At 46.2% G+C, this 22,509-nt stretch overlaps 3 long non-coding RNA genes across 3 annotated transcripts; 2 read left to right on the top strand and 1 right to left on the bottom strand.

Annotated features, from left to right (window-relative positions):
• Positions 1-13,014: 13,014 nt before the first annotated feature.
• LOC142244298 (uncharacterized) lies at positions 13,015-13,466 on the bottom strand. The gene is made up of 3 exons (XR_012724498.1): positions 13,355-13,466; positions 13,192-13,262; positions 13,015-13,077 (listed from the first exon to the last, which is right to left on the bottom strand). It is a non-coding gene; the product is annotated as an uncharacterized LOC142244298 (long non-coding RNA).
• Positions 13,467-14,193: 727 nt separating this feature from the next.
• Positions 14,194-15,353, top strand: LOC142244299 (uncharacterized). Its single transcript, XR_012724499.1, has 6 exons — positions 14,194-14,278; positions 14,359-14,495; positions 14,588-14,658; positions 14,773-14,843; positions 14,944-15,039; positions 15,125-15,353. It is a non-coding gene; the product is annotated as an uncharacterized LOC142244299 (long non-coding RNA).
• A 4,698-nt stretch (positions 15,354-20,051) lies between these two features.
• LOC142244300 (uncharacterized) lies at positions 20,052-21,037 on the top strand. The gene is made up of 6 exons (XR_012724500.1): positions 20,052-20,136; positions 20,217-20,353; positions 20,446-20,516; positions 20,631-20,701; positions 20,802-20,897; positions 20,987-21,037. It is a non-coding gene; the product is annotated as an uncharacterized LOC142244300 (long non-coding RNA).
• The last annotated feature ends 1,472 nt before the right edge of the window (positions 21,038-22,509 follow it).

Raw genomic sequence — 22,509 nt, forward strand, 5'->3', positions numbered from 1 at the left:
GCGCACGCATGCGCACTAGCCGCCTCTCCACACTTAGACGTGGTGGAAGGAGCAGCCAACTGGACGACCCGAGGCACGGCCAAGAATGGCAGCCGGCGCCTGGGCGCCACAGGAACCGCAGCAGGCTGCTTGCGGCTATGGCGGCGCCGGTTCGTAACATACTTAGGTTGAAAAAAAGACCTAGGTCTATCTAGTTCAACCTTCCTCCACCAGTTCTACATTTGGTCCAGTATCTAGAATGGAGTAATTTGTGTGGGAGTTCCACCATTTAGGGACATCATGGGCTCTCGTAATGGAACATAGCATTCACTAACGTTTGCAGACAATATAGAAGTCAAAAAGTCAAATAGCGCTAATTCCATTCCGAACCCTGATGTGGGCCCAAAAGGTTGATTTCAACCACATATGAGATTTCAATGTACTCAAGAGAAATTGCACAATAAATTTAATGGTTCATTTTCTCCTGTTACCCTTGTGAAAATAAAAGGTTTGGGTTAACGTAAAATTGTTTGTGGTAAATTTTTTTTTTTGTATTTTCATGGCTCAACGTTATAAAATTCTGTGAAGCAACTAGGGCTTCAAGCTGCTCACCAATCATCTAGATACATTTCCTTAGGGGTCTAGTTTCTAAAATGGAGTCACTTGTAAGGGAGCCCTACTGTTTAGGCATATCAAGGGCTCTCCCAACGTGACATGGTATCCGCTATCAATTCCAGACAATTTTGCCTTCTGAAATTCAAACAGTGTACTTCCCTTTCGAGCACTGCCGTGCTCCTGAATAGAGTTGAGCGCGGTTCGCGGTTCGAGGTTCTCCAGTTCTAGGCTCGAGTGATTTTGGGGCCTGTTCTAGATCGAACTAGAACTCGAGCTTTTTGCAAAAGCTCGATAGTTCTAGAAACGTTCGAGAACGGTTATAGCAGCAAAAAAAACAGCTAATTCCTAGCTGGCTTTCCGCTGTAATAGTGTAAGTCACTATGTGACTCACACTATTATGAAATTTCAGTGTATAGTGTGCGGGAACAGCGCCTTCAGATCACTGCTGTTTGTATAATGGCGATCGCCATTTTTTTTTTTTCCTTGTCTTCCTTCCCTAAGCGCGAGCATGTAGTGGGGAGGGCCAGCATGTCAGCCAATCCCAGACACACACACAGCTAAGTGGACTTTTAGCCAGAGAAGCAACGGCATGTGTGATAGGATGTCCATGTCACATGTCCCTGCATTATAAAAACGAGTATCTGCCCGTCCGGACGCCATTATCTCTTCTGCGTCCTTGGTGTCAGACATCACTGGCGCAGCTCCGTCCTTTGTCCTATCGCCGATACTGCTGTATGCGCTCCATACACAGCGCTGGACAGCTTAGGGATAGCACTTTCTATCAGTCCTTTTAAGGGCTCATACGGGCAGGGTCAGAGCCATAGGGGACAGGTCCTGAAAACAGAGACAGCGTCTGTGTAGCTAAGGTTAGGGATTTCCTCGCTGCATTTCCCCATTAGGAGGGAATAGAAAGGCAGGCTTCCTTTCCTCTACCCAGAGCCCCACAATCCTGGCACTGTACCCTCCTGTCCTCTGCACACTCCAACTCATTATAACTAAGCCATTATACTAGCAAACACTGAGTGTACCTAGTGGCATCCTAAACGTGGCTATTGGACTTCTGTATAGTCCCAGTAGTGCACAGATATTTGCAGCACGTCTGCCTGCATTGCACACTCAAACTGATAGTTACTAAGCAATTATACTAGCAAAAACTGAGTGAACTTAGTGTCATTCTAAACGTGGCTGTTGGACTTCTGTATAGTCCCAGTAGTGCACAGATACTTGCAGCACGTCTGCCTGCATTCCACACTCAAACTGATAGTTACTAAGCCATTATACTAGCAAACACTGAGTGAACTTAGTGTCATCCTAAACGTGGCTGTTGGACTTCTGTATAGTCCCAGTAGTGCACAGATATTTGCAGCACGTCTGCCTGCATTGCACACTCAAACTGATAGTTACTAAGCCATTATACTAGCAAACACTGAGTGTACATAGTGTCATCCTAAATGTGGCTATTGGACTTCTGTATAGTCCCACTAGTGCACAGATATTTGCAGCACCTCTGCCTGCATTGCACACTCCAACTGATAGTTACTAAGCCATTATACTAGCAAACACTGAGTGTACCTAGTGGCATCCTAAACGTGGCTGTTGGACTTCTGTATAGTCCCAGTGGTGCACAGATATTTGCAGCACCTCTGCCTGCATTGCACACTCAAACTCATTATAACTAAGCCATTATACTAGCAAACACTGAATGTACCTAGTGTCATCCTAAGCGTGGCTATTGGACTTCTGTATAGTCCCACTAGTGCACAGATATTTGCAGCACCTCTGCTTGCATTGCACACTCCAACTCATTATAACTAAGCCATTATACTAGCTAACACTGAGTGTACCTAGTGTCATCCTAAACGTGGCTATTGGACTTCTGTATAGTCCCACTAGTGCACAGATATTTGCAGCACCTCTGCCTGCATTGCACACTCAAACTGATAGTTACTAAGCCATTATACTAGCAAACACTGAGTGTACCTAGTGTCATCCTAAACGTGGCTATTGGACTTCTGTATAGTCCCAGCAGTGCACAGATATTTGCAGCACGTCTGCCTGCATTGCACACTCAAACTGTTAGTTACTAAGCCATTATACTAGCAATTTATGCTGCCAGTTTAAGGGCCGTAGTTGCATTGTCAGGGATATTTATTCTTTATTTTTCTGCTGTTAATAAAGCTAGACCACTGCTGCAATCTACACCACCTCTCAATTTTTACTACCACATTTTCAGTGCACAATCTTGTCGCAATCAACATGAGTGGCAAAATGACAGATGCTGGTGGAAAGGGGAAGAGGCGTGGTGGAAAAGGAAAAAAAGGGTTTGTCCGTGGGGAAGGTGGCAAAGCTCCATTATCATCTGCTGAAGATAGACCATCTACCAGCAAAAGTAAGATGTCTACTACTTACCGTGGACAATCCGATGTGCTCCCTTTTTTACGGACACGAACAACAGGAACAAAGGTAGATGATGGCCAAAAAAGGAAAATGCTTGAATGGATCTCAAGTGGTCCAACAAGTGCCCTCTCAGCCACTTCAAGTACCGCATCCAAAAAACACCAGTCCTCTGAGTTGTCATCCCAATCAAACTTGCTTTCTCCCAGCTCTGAAGTCTCCATCAGCCCTGCACAGTATGGTGGAACTGGGATGGTTGAGTCTGCAGAGCTGTTCAGTCACACTATAGCCTGGGAATCAGAGGTCTGCTCCCAAGCTACAGTGAGTACAGAACAGGAAATGGTCTGCAGTGATTCCCAGAACCTTTGTGACTCTGATTCAGGCCGTGAGGACCAAGTTTCTGAGCATAATGTTGACCCTTTGTCACAAACTGTAACACCTGTGGTTATAGACAATGAGGAACATACTGATGAAGATGAGACGCAGATACCCGATTGGGATGACAACTTAAATATTCGGTCAGGGCAAGAAGAGGCTCGGTCTGAGGGGGAGGGGAGTGCAAACACAACAATTGATGATGAAGATCTAGATCCCACCTACTGTCAACCCACAGTCAGGCACTCGAGGAGGTCAACAGAGGTGGTGGAGGAGGATGCAACTGATGACGAAGTTACCTTGCGCCTTCCTGGACAGAGTCGGAGTACTGGTAGCACGTCTACAACTGCATCCTCAGCCACCACTCTGCCTCTGAGCACTAGTCGGGGTGGATCAACAGGTCGCATGCCCTCTAAGCCTTGCCTAGCCTGGTCCTTTTTTGACATAGCAAAAGATCGCCCAAATTATGTGATCTGTAAAATTTGTCATGGTTCTCTTAGTAGAGGTCAAAACCTCAGCAGTTTGACAACTTCTTCCATGAATCGTCACATGAATAAATATCATATGTCCCGGTGGGAAGCTCACCGTGCTGCAATGCGGCCTAGCGGAGCGAACCATCCACCGCCTGCCCCTTCCAGTGCATCCGCGCGCTCTTCATCTTCTAGGACTGTGGGGACAGCTGTCACACCTGTTTTTCCACGCACAACTTCCACCACTGTAACCGCAACAGGCAGTTTGCTTGGTAAGTCATCAGTTGGTTTGGAAGGGGAAACAAGTGAGTGTACAGCTCTCTCAGACATCGATAGCACCAACGTTGGATGAAGGCAACATCATGTCTCCACCTACACTTTCCTCACAAACCTGCATTTTCCAGGGACACCCTACTCAACACCGTCTATACACAGCAGCCAGATCTCTGTCCCTCAGATGTGGTCAAATAAAAGGCCACTTCCTGCGACCCATGACAAAGCTAAGAGGTTGACTCTATCCCTCTGTAAGCTCTTGGCTGCCGAAATGCTGCCTTTCCGCCTTGTGGACACACAGGATTTTAGAGACCTTATGTCTGTCGCTGTGCCCCAGTACCAGATGCCTAGTTGCCACTACTTCTCTAAGAAAGGTGTGCCCGCACTACACCAGCATGTCGCACACAACATCACCGCTTCCTTGAGAAACTCTGTGTGTCAACGGGTGCATTTAACCACCGATACTTGGACCAGTAAGCATGACAGGGACGTTACATGTCGCTGACTGGGCACTGGGTAACTATGGTGATAGATGGTCAAGGGTCTGCTGCACAAGTCTTGCCGTCCCCACGACTTGTGTTTCAATCCTCTGTCTGTCCAAGTTCCGCCACTGCTTCTGCCTCCTCCACCTCATCTGGGTCCTCCACCTCTGCCCCAAGCCTGCCTGGTCAGGCCACCAGCGTTCTCACTGCGCAGAAGGAATCACGCACCCCTCATTACTATGCTGGCAGCAGAGCGCAACGGCATCAGGCGGTCTTTAGCTTGACATATCTTGGGAATAAGAGTCACACAGCTGAGGAGTTGTGGTCAGCTCTGCGGTCCGAGTTTAATAAATGGTTGTCTCCACTCAACCTGCAGCCTGTTAAGGCCGTGTGCGACAATGCTGCAAACCTGGGTGCGGCCCTTCGCCTGGGCAAGGTGACACACGTACCTTGTATGGCTCACGTGTTGAACCTTGTCGTCCAGCAATTTTTAACACACTATCCCGGCCTAGATGGCCTTCTGAACAGGGCACGAAAACTGTCTGCTCACTTCCGCCGTTCAAACGCCGCAGCTGAGCGACTTGCATCACTCCAGAAGTCCTCCTCACTCCTCCCCAGTGACATTGCAGTGTGTGAAACACATCAGCGACCTGGCCACTGCTGTGAAGTTGCTGATCGCTACAAATCATTCAGGACCATTCTTTGGTCCTTTGTTTCCCGCTGTGCAGCATGATCGCTAGAAAGTTTCAGTGTGTAAAGGGGACTTTACAGCGACTTTGTTAGCGACTTCCCTTTCAAAAAGCTGCTTTACAACGTCCCCAATTACTAGCTAGGTCATTCTGGAAGTCCGGATCGCTGTTGCGTCGTTGGCCAGGTTTCCCTGTTTGACAGCTCACCAGCGACTCACCAGAGACTTTGTAGCGATCCCGGCCAGGTTGGGATCGCTGGTGGGATCGCTGAAAGTATCAGTGTGTAAAGGGGCCTTTACAGTCCTTCTGTAGCAGGGGTCCCAACCTCTCTGACCTTGAGAGCCATGGTTAAAAGGCAAATTCAGCTCTGTAAGAAGGTTGCGAGCCACAATCAACTCATGCCTCATTCACAGTAGTGACACCCACAGTTCCCATTACCAATATAATGACAGCCAAAGCTTTTCCACTGAAATGACACCAGGAAAGTATGCAAAGCTCCAGACATTCCTATATCAACTCATTAACATCTGCTCTTCTATTCCAGGCTACACCAAGAAATCACCATCTAGAGATTTGCTCTTAGTAGATGTACACCTCATGTTAATGAACGAAGCTAGAAGACATGACTTGCCACATATGACTCTCGAGCTATAGTTTCATGATCACATATCTAAAGATTTTGAGCAAGAGCCACTTGTTTACCCTTTAAAGATTTTGACTGAAGGCCACCTGATGACTAAAAATTTGGAACCAGGGCCGCCTGATGACCTTGTTAATGTGGTGGTGGAGGAGGAGAAAAACAGAAGAATCCATGAACTATATAGTCTTTTTAGGGTGGGAAGGGGTTCATGGGAATACACCAGAAAAAAAGAACACCTAACCCTTGGCCTGGCAATTTGGTACATGTTTGGAACAATTGTCTGCCTTCTCCCTCTCGCTACCCTACTGCCTCTTCCTGCCTTTTGCAGTGCTGCATATCCCTCCCTCTCTGTGCTGCTATCCCCACTCTGCATGGCATCTTCCTAGATTGGCTGAGTGACTTCATCATCCACCACTTTGTCTTCCACTTCTGCATTCTGGTCCTCCTGACTTGTTGACTTAACAACTTCATTTGTTGGCAACTGTGTCTCATTATCATCTTCCTCTTAATACAATTATTGATGTTCCCCACCATTGTTTTCTTCTGATCGTGACTGCTTTAATATTTGGGCATCACTACACACGATCTTCTGATGTCCCTCCTGAAATGTGCAGAGTTGAGATCAGAATCAATAGATGGAAATGTAAAGAGCTTCAAATGTCGGATCACTTGTCTGCTGGGATTCCCCATGGTGGAAGGAAGGAGGATCAGGTTGAGGATTATATAATGAAGACTCATGACTAGTGAGATGGGACTTTATGGAAAACACCATGTGCTGTGAAGCACACTGGAAGCATTTGCTATCCAACCAACCACCAATGCACACTGTTCTGGCTTCAAGAGTGGTGTCACATGTCTTCCCTGCAAAGTGTAACAGAAAGCTAGATCTGGTGGATGAGCATGTTTGTTGTGCTCCAACAGCAAGTATAATTTCACTTGTCCCACAGCCTCAGTCTCTGAATGCACCATAAGCACTACATCTACTTCCCCATTCCTCATTCCTTACCCCATACCATGCAATTTTGACAAAAAAAATGAAAATTTTACTTTTTCCCACAAAAAGTTACTTTGGACTCAAATTTTGCATTTTCACAAAGGTAACAAGAGAGGATGCATCATACAGTTTGTTGTGCAATTTTTTTTTAGTACAACGATACTCCATATGTCGTGGAAATCTACAGTTCAGGAGTAGAGATGAGCGAACCGGTCGCGGTTCGGCTCGAGGTCGGTTCGCCGAACGGACGTCCCGTTCGAGTTCGGCTCATCGAACGTTCGACGAACCGAACTCGAACTGCATAGGAAACAATGGCAGGCAATCACAAACACATAAAAACACCTAGAAAACACCCTCAAAGGTGCCCGAAAGGTGACAAACAACTCACAACACAACACAAACACATGGGAAAGTGACAAGGACATATACTCATGCGAAAACAAAAGAGCTGGACAAGGAAAAAGAGGAGGACACACAGATATAGGCATGGCACGCCCTTCTAAAATCATGTAAAACACCGCAAGGTGACTCCAAGCGGAGTCTCCCTTTTTTTCCAAAAATTGGGCCCCACACACACCCACCCATTCAGTGGCAGCACTTGTGTCCTAGTTGTACACTTCACAGCTAGATTTGCATCAAGCACATTCAAAAATACGCTATTCTTAACCGTCCCCAGGATGACACCGGGGTTGGTAGCAAAGTCTTTCCTGATCCCAGCTCTGTTCATCTTGGATCATTTTTAAAAAACACAGCAAGCAAGGGTTACTCCAAGCGGAGTCTCCCTTTTTTTCCAAAAATTGGGCCCCACACAGACACCTTATCAGTGGCAGCACTTGTGCCCTAGTTGCAAACAGGATGTTTTGATTTGCATCAAGCACATTCAAAAATACGCTATTCTTAACCGTCCCCAGGATGACCCCGGGGTAGGTAGCAAAGTCTTTCCTGATCCCAGCTCTGTTCATCTTGGCTTCTTTTAAAAACAATCTAAGCAAGGGTTACTCCAAGCGGAGTCTTCCTTTTTCCCAAAAATTGGGCCCCACACACACCCACCCCTTCAGTGGCAGCAGTTGTGCCCCTGTTGTACAATTCACAGCTAGATTTGCATAAAGCACATTCAAAAATACGCTATTCTTAACTGTCCCCAGGATGACACCGGGGTAGGTAGCAAAGTCTTTGCTGAACCAAAACTTGTTCATCTTGGCTTCTTTTAAAAACAATGTAAGCAAGGGTTACTCCAAGCGGAGTCTTCCTTTTTTCCAAAAATTGGGCCCCACACACACCCACCCCTTCAGTGGCAGCAGTTGTGCCCCAGTTGTACAATTCACAGCTAGATTTGCATCAAGCACATTCAAAAATATGCTATTCTTAACCGTCCCCAGGATGACACCGGGGTAGGTAGCAAAGTCTTTCCTGATCCCAGCTCTGTTCATCTTGGCTTCTTTTAAAAACAATGTAAGCAAGGGTTACTCCAAGCGGAGTCTTCCTTTTTTCCAAAAATTGGGCCCCACACACACCCACCCCTTCAGTGGCAGCAGTTGTGCCCCAGTTGAACAATTCACAGCTAGATTTGCATCAAGCACATTCAAAAATACGCTATTCTTAACCGTCCCCAGGATGACACCGGGGTAGGTAGCAAAGTCTTTGCTGAACCATGACTTGTTCATCTTGGCTTCTTTTAAAAACAATGTAAGAAAGGGTTACTCCAAGCGGAGCCTCCCTTTTTTCCAAACATTGTGCCCCACACACACCCACCCATTCAGTGGCAGCACTTGTGCCCTAGTTGTACACTTCACAGCTAGATTTGCATCAAGCACATTCAAAAATGCGCTATTCTTAACCGTCCCCAGGATGACACCGGGGTTGGTAGCAAAGTCTTTCCTGATCCCAGCTCTGTTCATCTTGGATCATTTTTAAAAAACACAGCAAGCAAGGGTTACTCCAAGCGGAGTCTCCCTTTTTTTTCCAAAAATTGGGCCCCACACAGACACCTTATCAGTGGCAGCACTTTTGCCCTAGTTGCAAACAGGATGTTTTGATTTGCATCAAGCACATTCCAAATCCACAAGCATTTACTCTCCCCAGGATGACACAGGGGTAGTAAATTCCTTCTGGATCCATGACTTGTTCATTTTGATGAACGTCAGTCTGTCCACATTGTCACTGGACAGACGCGTGCGCTTATCTGTCAGCACACACCCAGCAGCACTGAAGACACGTTCAGAGACAACGCTGGCAGCTGGACACGACAAAATCTCCAAGGCGTAACTGGAGAGCTCTGGCCAATTTTCTAGATTTGAAGCCCAAAAGGAGCAAGGCTCCATTTGCAAAGTCATGGCATCGATGTTCATTTGGAGATACTCCTGTATCATCCTCTCCAGCCATTGACTATGTGTCAGACTTGTTGTCTCTGGTGGCCTTGCAAAGGAGGGTCTAAAAAAATTATGAAAAGATTCCATAAAATTGCTGTTACCAGCACCAGATACGGTCCTACTGGTACGGGTAGACTGTTGAACATGACGAGACCGTCCCATGTTTGTCAAGTTACAACTGGGAGAATCACTCCCTGCACCTGCACGGTTGTTTGGTGGAAAAGCCGAGCTAAGATCGAGTAACAGCTTCTGCTGATACTCCTGCATACGTGCGTCCATTTCTATGGCTGGAATTATGTCACAAAATTTGGACTTGTACCGGGGATCTAATAGTGTGAAAATCCAGTAGTCATCATCACTTCTAATTTTGACAATACGAGGGTCATGTTGGAGGTAGTGCAACAAGAAGGCACTCATGTGTCTTGCGCAGCCATGCGGACCAAGTCCACGCTGTGTTTGTGGCATAGAGGTGCTAACCGTTCTTTCTTCCTCTGACATCTCCCCCCAACCTCTTTCAACAGAAATTTGACCAAGGTCTCCCTCATCTGCTGAGTCTTCCATGTCCATGGACAGTTCGTCCTCCATTTCTTCATGTTCTTCTGCACCTTCCTCAACATTTCGCCTGCTACTATGCGCCCTTGTTGATCCCTATCCCCCATGATCCAATTCCTGCTGCGTTGGTGATGATGAACGTCTGGACCTTGGTGATGTTGTTGTCCCTTGCGCATATGAATCCTCCTGTAGTTCCTCCCCTTCCTGTTGTCCCACCCCCTGACTCCGAATAGTGTTTAGCGTGTGCTCCAGCATGTGAAAGACTGGAATTGTCATGCTGATAATGGCATTGTCAGCGCTAAACATATTCGTCGCCATGTCGAAACTGTGCAGAAGGGTGCATAGGTCCTTGATCTGAGACCACTCCATCAGGGTGATCTGCCCCACCTCTGCATCTCGTTGGCCCAGGCTATACGTCATAACGTATTGCACCAGGGCTCAGCGGTGCTGCCACAGTCGCTGTAACATGTGGAGAGTTGAATTCCAGCGTGTCGCCACATCGCATTTCAGGCGATGAACCGGCAGGCCGAAAGACTTCTGGAGCGATGCAAGTCGCTCAGCTGCGGCGGTTGAACGCCGGAAGTGAGCAGACAGTTTTCGTGCCCTGTTCAGAAGGCCATCTAGGCCGGGATAGTGTGTTAAAAATTGCTGGACGACAAGGTTCAACACGTGAGCCATACAAGGCACGTGTGTCACCTTGCCCAGGCGAAGGGCCGCACCCAGGTTTGCAGCATTGTCGCACACGGCCTTACCAGGCTGCAGGTTGAGTGGAGACAACCATTTATTAAACTCGGACCGAAGAGCTGACCACAACTCCTCAGCTGTGTGACTCTTATTCCCAAGACATGTCAAGCTAAAGACCGCCTGATGCCGTTGCGCTCTGCTGCCAGCATAGTAATGAGGGGTGCGTGATTCCTTCTGCGCAGTGAGAACGCTGGTGGCCTGACCAGGCAGGCTTGGGGCAGAGGTGGAGGACCCAGATGAGGTGGAGGAGGCAGAAGCAGTGGCGGAACTTGGACAGACAGAGGATTGACACACAAGTCGTGGGGATGGCAAGACTTGTGCAGCAGACCCTTGACCATCTATCACCATAGTTAGCCAGTGCCCAGTCAGCGACATGTAACGTCCCTGTCCATGCTTACTGGTCCAAGTATCGGTGGTGAAATGCACCCATTGACACACAGAGTTTCTCAAGGAAGCGGTGATGTTGTGTGCGACATGCTGGTGTAGCGCAGGCACACCTTTCTTAGAGAAGTAGTGGCAACTAGGCATCTGGTACTGGGGCACAGCGACAGACATAAGGTCTCTAAAATCCTGTGTGTCCACTAGGCGGAAAGGCAGCATTTCGGTAGCCAAGAGCTTACAGAGGGATAGAGTCAACCTCTTAGCTTTGTCATGGGTCGCAGGAAGTGGCCTTTTATTTGACCACATCTGAGGGACAGAGATCTGGCTGCTGTGTGTAGACGGTGTTGAGTAGGGTGTCCCTGGAAAAATGCAGGTTTGTGAGGAAAGTGCAGGCGGAGACATGATGTTGCCTTCATCCAACGTTGGTGCTATCGATGTCTGAGAGAGCTGTACACACTCACTTGTTTCCCCTTCCAAACCAACTGACGACCTACCAAGCAAACTGCCTGTTGCGGTTACAGTGGTGGAAGTTGTGCGTGGAAAAACAGGTGTGACAGCTGTCCCCACAGTCCTAGAAGATGAAGAGCGTGCGGATGCACTGGAAGGGGCAGGCGGTGGATGGTTCGCTCTGCTAGGCCGCATTGCAGCACGGTGAGCTTCCCACCGGGACATATGATATTTATTCATGTGACGATTCATGGAAGAAGTTGTCAAACTGCTGAGGTTTTGACCTCTACTAAGAGAACCATGACAAATTTTACAGATCACATAATTTGGGCGATCTTTTGCTATGTCAAAAAAGGACCAGGCTAGGCAAGGCTTAGAGGGCATGTGACCTGTTGATCCACCCCGACTAGTGCTCAGAGGCAGAGTGGTGGCTGAGGATGCAGTTGTAGACGGGCTACCAGTACTCCGACTCTGTCCAGGAAGGCGCAAGGTAAATTCGTCATCAGTTGCATCCTCCTCCACCACCTCTGTTGACCTCCTCGAGTGCCTGACTGTGGGTTGACAGTAGGTGGGATCTAGAACTTCATCATCAATTGTTGTGTTTGCACTTCCCTCCCCCTCAGACTGAGCCTCTTCTTGCCCTGACCGAATATTTAAGTTGTCAACCCAATCAGGTATCTGCGTCTCATCTTCATCAGTATGTTCCTCATTGTCTATAACCACAGGTGTTACAGTTTGTGACAAAGGGTCAACATTATGCTCAGAAACTTGGTCCTCACGGCCTGAATCAGAGTCACAAAGGTTCTGGGCATCACTGCAGACCATTTCCTGTTCTGTACTCACTGTAGCTTGGGAGCAGACCTCTGATTCCCAGGCTATAGTGTGACTGAACAGCTCTGCAGACTCAGCCATCTCAGTTCCACCATACTGTGCAGGGCTGATGGAGATTCAAGCATTTTCCTTTTTTGGCAATCATCTACCTTTGTTCCTGTTGTTCGTGCCCATAAAAAAGGGAGCACATCGGATTGTCCACGGTAAGTAGTAGACATCTTACTTTTGCTGGTAGATGGTCTATCTTCAGCAGATGATAATGGAGCTTTGCCACCTTCCCCACGGACAAACCCTTTTTTTCCTTTTCCACCACGCCTCTTCCCCTTTCCACCAGCATCTGTCATTTTGCCACTCATGTTGATTGCGACAAGATTGTGCACTGAAAATGTGATAGTAAAAAATGAGAGGTGGTGTAGATTGCAGCGGTGGTCTAGCTTTATTAACAGCAGAATAATAAAGAATAAATATCCCTGACAATGCAACTACGGCCCTTAAACTGACAGCATAAATTGCTAGTATAATGGCTTAGTAACTATCAGTTTGAGTGTGCAATGCAGGCAGACGTGCTGCAAATATCTGTGCACTACTGGGACTATACAGAAGTCCAATAGCCACGTTTAGGATGACACTAGGTACACTCAGTGTTTGCTAGTATAATGGCTTAGTAACTATCAGTTTGAGTGTGCAATGCAGGCAATGTTAGTCATTGTGCCTCCAAAGTATCTCTGCACCATGCAGTAATCACACCTATCAGTGTATTTGTGCCACTACCTTCTTAGGTCCACTTTTCTTCTCCTCCAACATGTAGTATTAGTGTTGTTCCGTATCTAGCATCACCATATCTACATAGACAGTACAGACAATAAATATATGAGTCTATGTTTTAAAGTAACATCTCTCCACATCATACCATGAAGATGGTGTCTTATGGTATCTAATACTAGAACAGAGCATACCCATAGTAGGTAAATGATGCATAATGTTCTCCAGGACCAGTCAGCCCTTTGGCGCCACTTCTAGGCCTTTGCTATAAGAGAAAAGAAAATAATCTCAAAGGCCAAGGGGGTTTACATACTCTAAACTCACATAACCAAACAAAGGCATCAATGTCAAAAATACCTATAAGTCTGAATGACGGTTTTAGATGGTAGGTGATATACACTTTGGCACTTAAGATGAAGTGCAGCGTGCATTTACTAACAGAGTAGATGTCTGCCCTCTCTTAAATTGTGGATCCGGCTCCCCTGGTTAGCTCCCTGTAGAGAGAAGCATATTGTATAGCTCACATGCAGGGCAGATGCATATTGGCTTACATTGCCCTATCACTTGTCATTACCTGGGCACTGGTATTTCATTAGAAGAGGCCCTAGGTGTTTCCTTAGTGGAAATCCTGCTTCAGATCCCACCAGTACATGAAATTGGATGGATCGGATTGGATGTGGGACCTGTCAATCCGTCCCTGAAGCTTCACTTCCGGCCATACAGGATCCGTCTCTGATTGGTCCACTAACATGTCCATCTCGGAGTACAGGAAGTCCCTGCAGTGCGAGTCATGAGGATTGGATGTGGGAGCTGTCAATCCGTCCCTGACGCGTCACTTCCGGCCACACAGGATCCGTCTGCGATTGGCCCATCAATATGTCCATTTCGGAGAACAGGATGTCCCACCCCCATATTGGGGTGCGGGCATTTTAAAAGATCTGATGGCACTGATGAGGCAGGCAGGTAGCAGGGACAGTACGGACCATTGGATCGTCAGCCCGGGAGGTCACATTGCTGCGCCCTGAGGAACTTTATACGTCTAAGCGCTTGGTACCTTGGTCACTACAGACTGAGCCTCTTGCTGGTAGGTAACTCTCCTTATTTAATCAGGACTGCATATAATATCCAGTATCTGGATATGCTTGATGGGATAAAACCTGGCACTAGAGCTAGTTGTACATTATGTTTTCCCAGGACGTGTTCATGTACTGGTGGGATCTGAAGCAGGATTTCCACTAAGGAAACACCTAGGGCCTCTTCTAATGAAATACCAGTGCCCAGGTAATGACAAGTGATAGGGCAATGTAAGCCAATATGCATCTGCCCTGCATGTGAGCTATACAATATGCTTCTCTCTACAGGGAGCTAACCAGGGGAGCCGGATCCACAATTTAAGAGAGGGCAGACATCTACTCTGTTAGTAAATGCACGCTGCACTTCATCTTAAGTGCCAAAGTGTATATCACCTACCATCTAAAACCGTCATTCAGACTTATAGGTATTTTTGACATTGATGCCTTTGTTTGGTTATGTGAGTTTAGAGTATGTAAACCCCCTTGGCCTTTGAGATGATTTTCTTTTCTCTTATAGCAAAGGCCTAGAAGTGGCGCCAAAGGGCTGACTGGTCCTGGAGAACATTATGCATCATTTACCTACTATGGGTATGCTCTGTTCTAGTATTAGATACCATAAGACACCATCTTCATGGTATGATGTGGAGAGATGTTACTTTAAAACATAGACTCATATATTTATTGTCTGTACTGTCTATGTAGATATGGTGATGCTAGATACGGAACAACACTAATACTACATGTTGGAGGAGAAGAAAAGTGGACCTAAGAAGGTAGTGGCACAAATACACTGATAGGTGTGATTACTGCATGGTGCAGAGATACTTTGGAGGCACAATGACTAACATGCTGTGTAACTATATGTAATTCCAGGGGGACACCTGTAGTCCTCTGTGTTGATGGTATCAAGCTATATTGTACAAGCATATCCTGCTGCTGTTATTACATCACACTTGGATGCAGTTCCAAGTAAGTCTTGTATGTAAAGGGGATTTCTTGGAGATTGGTTGGATTTTATATTGAAAGACACCATCTGTTTTTGTCTATTTCACAGGTGTTTGTTGGCTAAATCACCCCTGATGAACCCCCGAACATTTATTTAGGAGGGGGGGAAACGCGTCGGGAGGAGCTGTGGGTACCGGTCTTGTCGGGCCCATCAGCTCTGTCCTAAACTGCTGTTTACAGTATCTGGACTGCAGCATAGTCTGCAATCCTAGTCAGGAACCAACAGATTTTAATATACTATATGTTGTCCTGGTCGTCTCACAATGCACCTGGTGGTGGTGGTATAGGTCAGTGGAGTACAGGGATATATAGGGACAGCCACCCGGAGCGGGGAGTGTTCAAAACTTTACAACACTGTCCGCAAGTAGGCAGGAGGAGTTGAGGAGTATTGTAGTCCCTCCTAGTTCACTGAGAGCCATTAAACTATCAACTATCTATCTTTGCACGCTCCCTCTGCTCTCCACTAGGCCGTATTTGATCACTGTGTTTTCGTGTCTATGTCAGATATTTGGTGTCGTATATTTTTCTACCATTAATTTGAATAAATAAATTATTTTTATAGAGGTGTGTTTAAGTGGTTTTCGTGTAACTCCACCTTGGTTGTTATCCTAATAGTGGTCTATGTGTGATCAATGGCGGGATTTCTATCCGGACCAATTAACACTACTAGGTGGTTGGATGATGCCGAAGAGGTGTTTTCAGACAAGGCGATTGGTAACCAGGGAACAGGAAAGACAACTATCAGGAATGTCTTCTCGGAATTGCTAGATGCTTATAAAATTAATGTGAAATCTTGGTGGGAAGTACAGTCCCTTGAGCGTTATATTAAGCAAAGAATTGTTCCACGTGGTCTTAGGATCAATCTTATACCAGCAGAAAGATCAAGAACAGATAGGCTGATTGGTAGGTGGGAGGAGGAATTGACCAATTCCTCAATCAGACTGATGACCATTCTCCTGGAGGAGGAGAAAGTCACCCTAGAGAATAGTTCCAAAACCCTGCAAAATCTTAGGGAGGAAGCAGTGAAGTTTAAGGGAGAACCCGATTTTGTGACCAAAGAAACTTCACTGCAACTTGCTGTTGATAAGTATCAACAAAATCTGAAAACTAGGAAGCACAAGCACTTCCTGAGGGACCTGGCTGACTTCACAGGTCAGAAGGAGGTCTCATCGGGGGTCACGGGTCCTCAAACTGACGTTTCATCCTCAGATTACTCAGATTCTGAGTCTCAGGGAAGGCTGGTGCCCAATTGGAATAAGGAGAGAAGGTATCAACAGGGAAGACAAAAGAACTGGGGTAGAGGGGGTAGAAGGAACTGGCAATGGGACAGGAATGGTGGAAGGTATGGGTCATCATCATACTCGGGAACACCATACTCAGGTGGGGCACAGTCGAGACCGTTGGACAACATGGCCCCTCCCATTGCCCCGCCCTCTCCTCCGTTCTCCTCTCAAGGGAATCAACAGTTAGGACCCCACAGCGCAGCACCCACCCCTTTTTTAGGGGGGCGGGACCCCTACAACTTGAGAAATCATGGGTACAGAAACTTAAAAAACTAAATGTCCCGAGCTCATTGGATCATCAGGTCATTAATTTATCAAGTTACCACCTCTCTGAGGTGGAGATGAGGGTTCTTAAGCTTGGCCTTACATTCGTCCCTACAACCAGATACGACCCGTTCATATGGGCCAAGGATTTGGAATTATTTATAAGGAAATTAAAATGGAAAAAATTCTTTGCCCACAATGATGAAATTGAATGCAGTAGGCTGGGAATTCCAGCAGAAATGCTTCATGACGTTAGGCTATTATCAAATTTGGATGAAATGAGAGGAGAGTGTATAGGTGTGGGACCTTTCACTGATTTGAAACCTAAGAGTAAAAAGACACCACCCCCAATGGACTATAGTAGTCTTAATATTTTTTCAAATTTAGTGATGAAGGACCTCAAGAATATTCAACCTAAATCACGATCCGTTAAGCCGAATCTGAACAGGGAAGAATGGGAGGCATTGAGCAATCTGGAAAAAAATACCCAAATCACAATAAAACCATCAGACAAGGGGGGGAACACCGTCATTATGAACACCAAAGACTATCCGGCAATGTGTAAACGTATCCTGACTGACAGAACAACTTATCAAGTACTGCCTAAAGATCCAACCACTGAATATCTAAGGGAACTTGAGACCCTTCTGAGGAAAGGACTTCAAACGAAGGTAATTTCTGAAAAAGAATATGACTTTCTATATCAAAAGTTCCCAGTAATAGCCACCTTCTACGCCACTCCTAAGATACATAAGGGTCTATGTCCTTTGAAAGGACGACCCATTGTATCAGGAATTGATGCGATTGGCCAAAATCCTGGTGTCTATGTTGACACAGTGCTACGTCCATTCGTCACTGGTCTAGCCTCTTACATTAGAGACACCAATGACCTCATCTCCAAATTAGACGGGATCATCTTAGACCCAGGCACAGTTTTAGCATCAATTGATGTGGAACAGCTTTATAGCAGCATCCCACATGACAAGGGGATAGAAGCTGTTCGATATTACCTCTCTACACGAGGTAACCAGTGCCGGGAACACAGCAATTTCGTGGTTGATCTCCTGCTCTATATTTTGTCACATAATTATTTCCTATTTGATGGAAGGGTGTACCACCAGCTCAGGGGCACGGCTATGGGGAGCCCTTGTGCCCCCACATACGCCAACATGTTCCTGGGCTGGTGGGAAGACACCCATGTCTTCAGAGACGAGGATGTCATCTTTGCCCCCCATATACAATTCTGGGGGCGCTATATAGATGACATCCTCGTTCTCTGGACGGGGGAGCAAGCCCTTTTTTCTGAATTTATTGAGAGACTTAACAGCAACGATCTTGGGCTAAAATTCACATTTGAAGTCAGTGCAGATAGTCTAGCCTTTTTGGATCTTAAAATATCAAAGGACTTAGGAGGGGGATTGGTCACTAGCATCTATAGGAAACCCACAGCGACAAACAGTTTATTAAGATGGGAGAGCCATCATCCAGCACCCCTGAAGAGGGGGATTCCTAAGGGACAATTCCTCAGGCTTAGACGAAACTGTTCGTCCCTGTCAGATTTCGAATCCCAGGCCTTAGACATGGGAGGTCGGTTTCGACAGAGGGGATATCCCCTGCACGTACTAGAACCAGCATACAAATATGCTAGACTAACCCCAAGGAAAGAACTTGTTAGGCCACAAAAAAGACAAAAGGATGAGCAGATTACCCGACTAATAGGAACGTATGACGATCACAATCCCAGGATAATGGAGGTGCTTAGGCGTTATTGGCCGATCCTCAAATCTGATCCAGATATAGGGAAATGCATTTCTTCGCATGCCAGTGTCACATTTAGAAGAGGGAGATCAATAAGGGACAAGTTAACACATAGCCATTTTTTGGCCCCAGAGGGGCAAGGGACCTGGTTGGATCGGAAGCCTCAAGGGACATTCAGGTGTGGTAGATGCAGCTACTGCCCACGAATTAACCAAAACAAAGAGTTCCATAACAACAAGACAGGCAGAGTCTTTAGGATTAAAGATTTTGCAAACTGCAGGACCCAAGGAGTAGTGTATCTGTGCACTTGCAGCTGCCCCATGGGATACGTGGGTAAAACTAAGAGGGAACTACGTGTCAGAATTGGGGAGCATTTGGGGGATATTGGCCATAAGAGAGACACGGCTTTAGCCCGACATATTAACACATGCCATAATGGAGACGCGGGCACGATATCTTTTCAAGTGATCAAGGTGGTCAAGAAACCAATTCGGGGGGGTGACTGGAACAATAAAATCCTCCAACGCGAGGCTAGGTGGATATTTCTGTTAGATTCTGTTTCCCCGGTCGGAATAAATGAGAATTTGAGCTTTGTCAGCTTTATATAAGCCCTTCTGGCTTCTGGTGTAGGATAGGAAAGGCATCTTCTTGCCAATTTCTGGGTCATTTTTACCTATTTTCATTATAAGATAATCCAAGAACCCCTAGAGACATGCAATGGCATTCTCATAGACTCAGACAGACTATTATCACTGTGTCTCTAGTCTGTATGAACTGACACAGGCAGCATGTGCTAGCTGACTAATACAGGTTGTCTCACAAGACAATCTCAGTGGACAATTTGCATAAGCATGTGGAGACACTTGGTCTTAGGTGGAACGATCCTGACTGTAGGTATTACTGAGAAGATTAGGTATAGCAATTAGTGTCGCTGAGGTTGGATGCGATTCAGTATTACACTTGATTTGAGTGCTAGCAACCAGTATAGGGCTATCATGTTGTCAATCTGAGCTATATCACATCCGGTCGGGCAGGATCTGTCTGTATCCAGGCTAATGCGGTTGCTGGGACGCCTGGGTGTGACTGTCACTGAGGGCGGCTGCAACTGGGTGATAGGTCAGTCCCTGCAGTGCCAGTCATGAGGATTGGATGTGGGACCTGTCAATCCGTCCCTGAAGCTTCACTTCCGGCCATACAGGATCCGTCTCTGATTGGTCCACTAACATGTCCATCTCGGAGTACAGGAAGTCCCTGCAGTGCGAGTCATGAGGATTGAATGTGGGAGCTGTCAATCCGTCCCTGACGCGTCACTTCCGGCCACACAGGATCCGTCTGCGATTGGCCCATCAATATGTCCATTTCGGAGAACAGGATGTCCCACCCCCATATTGGGGTGCGGGCATTTTAAAAGATCTGATGGCACTGATGAGGCAGGCAGGTAGCAGGGACAGTACGGACCATTGGATCGTCAGCCCGGGAGGTCACATTGCTGCGCCCTGAGGAACTTTATACGTCTAAGCGCTTGGTACCTTGGTCACTACAGACTGAGCCTCTTGCTGGTAGGTAACTCTCCTTATTTAATCAGGACTGCATATAATATCCAGTATCTGGATATGCTTGATGGGATAAAACCTGGCACTAGAGCTAGTTGTACATTATGTTTTCCCAGGACGTGTTCATGTACTGGTGGGATCTGAAGCAGGATTTCCACTAAGGAAACACCTAGGGCCTCTTCTAATGAAATACCAGTGCCCAGGTAATGACAAGTGATAGGGCAATGTAAGCCAATAAGCATCTGCCCTGCATGTGAGCTATACAATATGCTTCTCTCTACAGGGAGCTAACCAGGGGAGCCGGATCCACAATTTAAGAGAGGGCAGACATCTACTCTGTTAGTAAATGCACGCTGCACTTCATCTTAAGTGCCAAAGTGTATATCACCTACCATCTAAAACCGTCATTCAGACTTATAGGTATTTTTGACATTGATGCCTTTGTTTGGTTATGTGAGTTTAGAGTATGTAAACCCCCTTGGCCTTTGAGATGATTTTCTTTTCTCTTATAGCAAAGGCCTAGAAGTGGCGCCAAAGGGCTGACTGGTCCTGGAGAACATTATGCATCATTTACCTACTATGGGTATGCTCTGTTCTAGTATTAGATACCATAAGACACCATCTTCATGGTATGATGTGGAGAGATGTTACTTTAAAACATAGACTCATATATTTATTGTCTGTACTGTCTATGTAGATATGGTGATGCTAGATACGGAACAACACTAATACTACATGTTGGAGGAGAAGAAAAGTGGACCTAAGAAGGTAGTGGCACAAATACACTGATAGGTGTGATTACTGCATGGTGCAGAGATACTTTGGAGGCACAATGACTAACATGCTGTGTAACTATATGTAATTCCAGGGGGACACCTGTAGTCCTCTGTGTTGATGGTATCAAGCTATATTGTACAAGCATATCCTGCTGCTGTTATTACATCACACTTGGATGCAGTTCCAAGTAAGTCTTGTATGTAAAGGGGATTTCTTGGAGATTGGTTGGATTTTATATTGAAAGACACCAACTGTCTGTTTTTGTCTATTTCACAGGTGTTTGTTGGCTAAATCACCCCTGATGAACCCCCGAACATTTATTTAGGAGGGGGGGAAATGCGTCGGGAGGAGCTGTGGGTACCGGTCTTGTCGGGCCCATCAGCTCTGTCCTAAACTGCTGTTTACAGTATCTGGACTGCAGCATAGTCTGCAATCCTAGTCAGGAACCAACAGATTTTAATATACTATATGTTGTCCTGGTCGTCTCACAATGCACCTGGTGGTGGTGGTATAGGTCAGTGGAGTACAGGGATATATAGGGACAGCCACCCGGAGCGGGGAGTGTTCAAAACTTTACAACACTCTCCGCAAGTAGGCAGGAGGAGTTGAGGAGTATTGTAGTCCCTCCTAGTTCACTGAGAGCCATTAAACTATCAACTATCTATCTTTGCACGCTCCCTCTGCTCTCCACTAGGCCGTATTTGATCACTGTGTTTTCGTGTCTATGTCAGATATTTGGTGTCGTATATTTTTCTACCATTAATTTGAATAAATAAATTATTTTTATAGAGGTGTGTTTAAGTGGTTTTCGACTATACAGAAGTCCAACAGCCACGTTTAGGATGCCACTAGGTACACTCAGTGTTTGCTAGTATAATGGCTTAGTAACTATCAGTTTGAGTGTGCAATGCGGGCAGAGGTGCTGCAAATATCTGTGCACTACTGGGACTATACAGAAGTCCAATAGCCACGTTTAGGATGACACTACGTACACTCAGTATTTGCTAGTATAATGGCTTAGTTATAATGAGTTGGAGTGTGCAATGCAGAGGTGCTGCAAATATCTGTGCACTACTGGGACTATACAGAAGTCCAACAGCCACGTTTAGGATGACACTAAGTTCACTCAGTGTTTGCTAGTATAATGGCTTAGTAACTATCAGTTTGAGTGTGCAATGCAGGCAGACGTGCTGCAAATATCTGTGCACTAGTGGGACTATACAGAAGTCCAATAGCCACGTTTAGGATGACACTAGGTACACTCAGTGTTTGCTAGTATAATGGCTTAGCTATAATGAGTTGGAGTGTGCAATGCAGGCAGACGTGCTGCAAATATCTGTGCACTACTGGGACTATACAGAAGTCCAACAGCCACGTTTAGGATGCCACTAGGTACACTCAGTGTTTGCTAGTATAATGGCTTGGTAACTATCAGTTGGAGTGTGTAATGCAGGCAGACGTGCTGCAAATATCTGTGCACTACTGGGACTATACAGAAGTCCAACAGCCACGTTTAGGATGACACTAAGTTCACTCAGTGTTTGCTAGTATAATGGCTTAGTAACTATCAGTTTGAGTGTGCAATGCAGGCAGACGTGCTGGAAATATCTGTGCACTACTGGGACTGTACAAAAGTTCAATAGCCACGTTTAGGATGACACTAAGTTCACTCAGTGTTTGCTAGTATAATGGCTTAGTAACTATCAGTTTGAGTGTACAATGCAGGCAGACGTGCTGCAAATATCTGTGCACTAGTGGGACTATACAGAAGTCCAATAGCCACGTTTAGGATGACACTA

This window comes from Anomaloglossus baeobatrachus, chromosome 6 (assembly GCF_048569485.1).
Source record: "Anomaloglossus baeobatrachus isolate aAnoBae1 chromosome 6, aAnoBae1.hap1, whole genome shotgun sequence".
Taxonomy (NCBI): Eukaryota; Metazoa; Chordata; class Amphibia; order Anura; family Aromobatidae; genus Anomaloglossus; species Anomaloglossus baeobatrachus.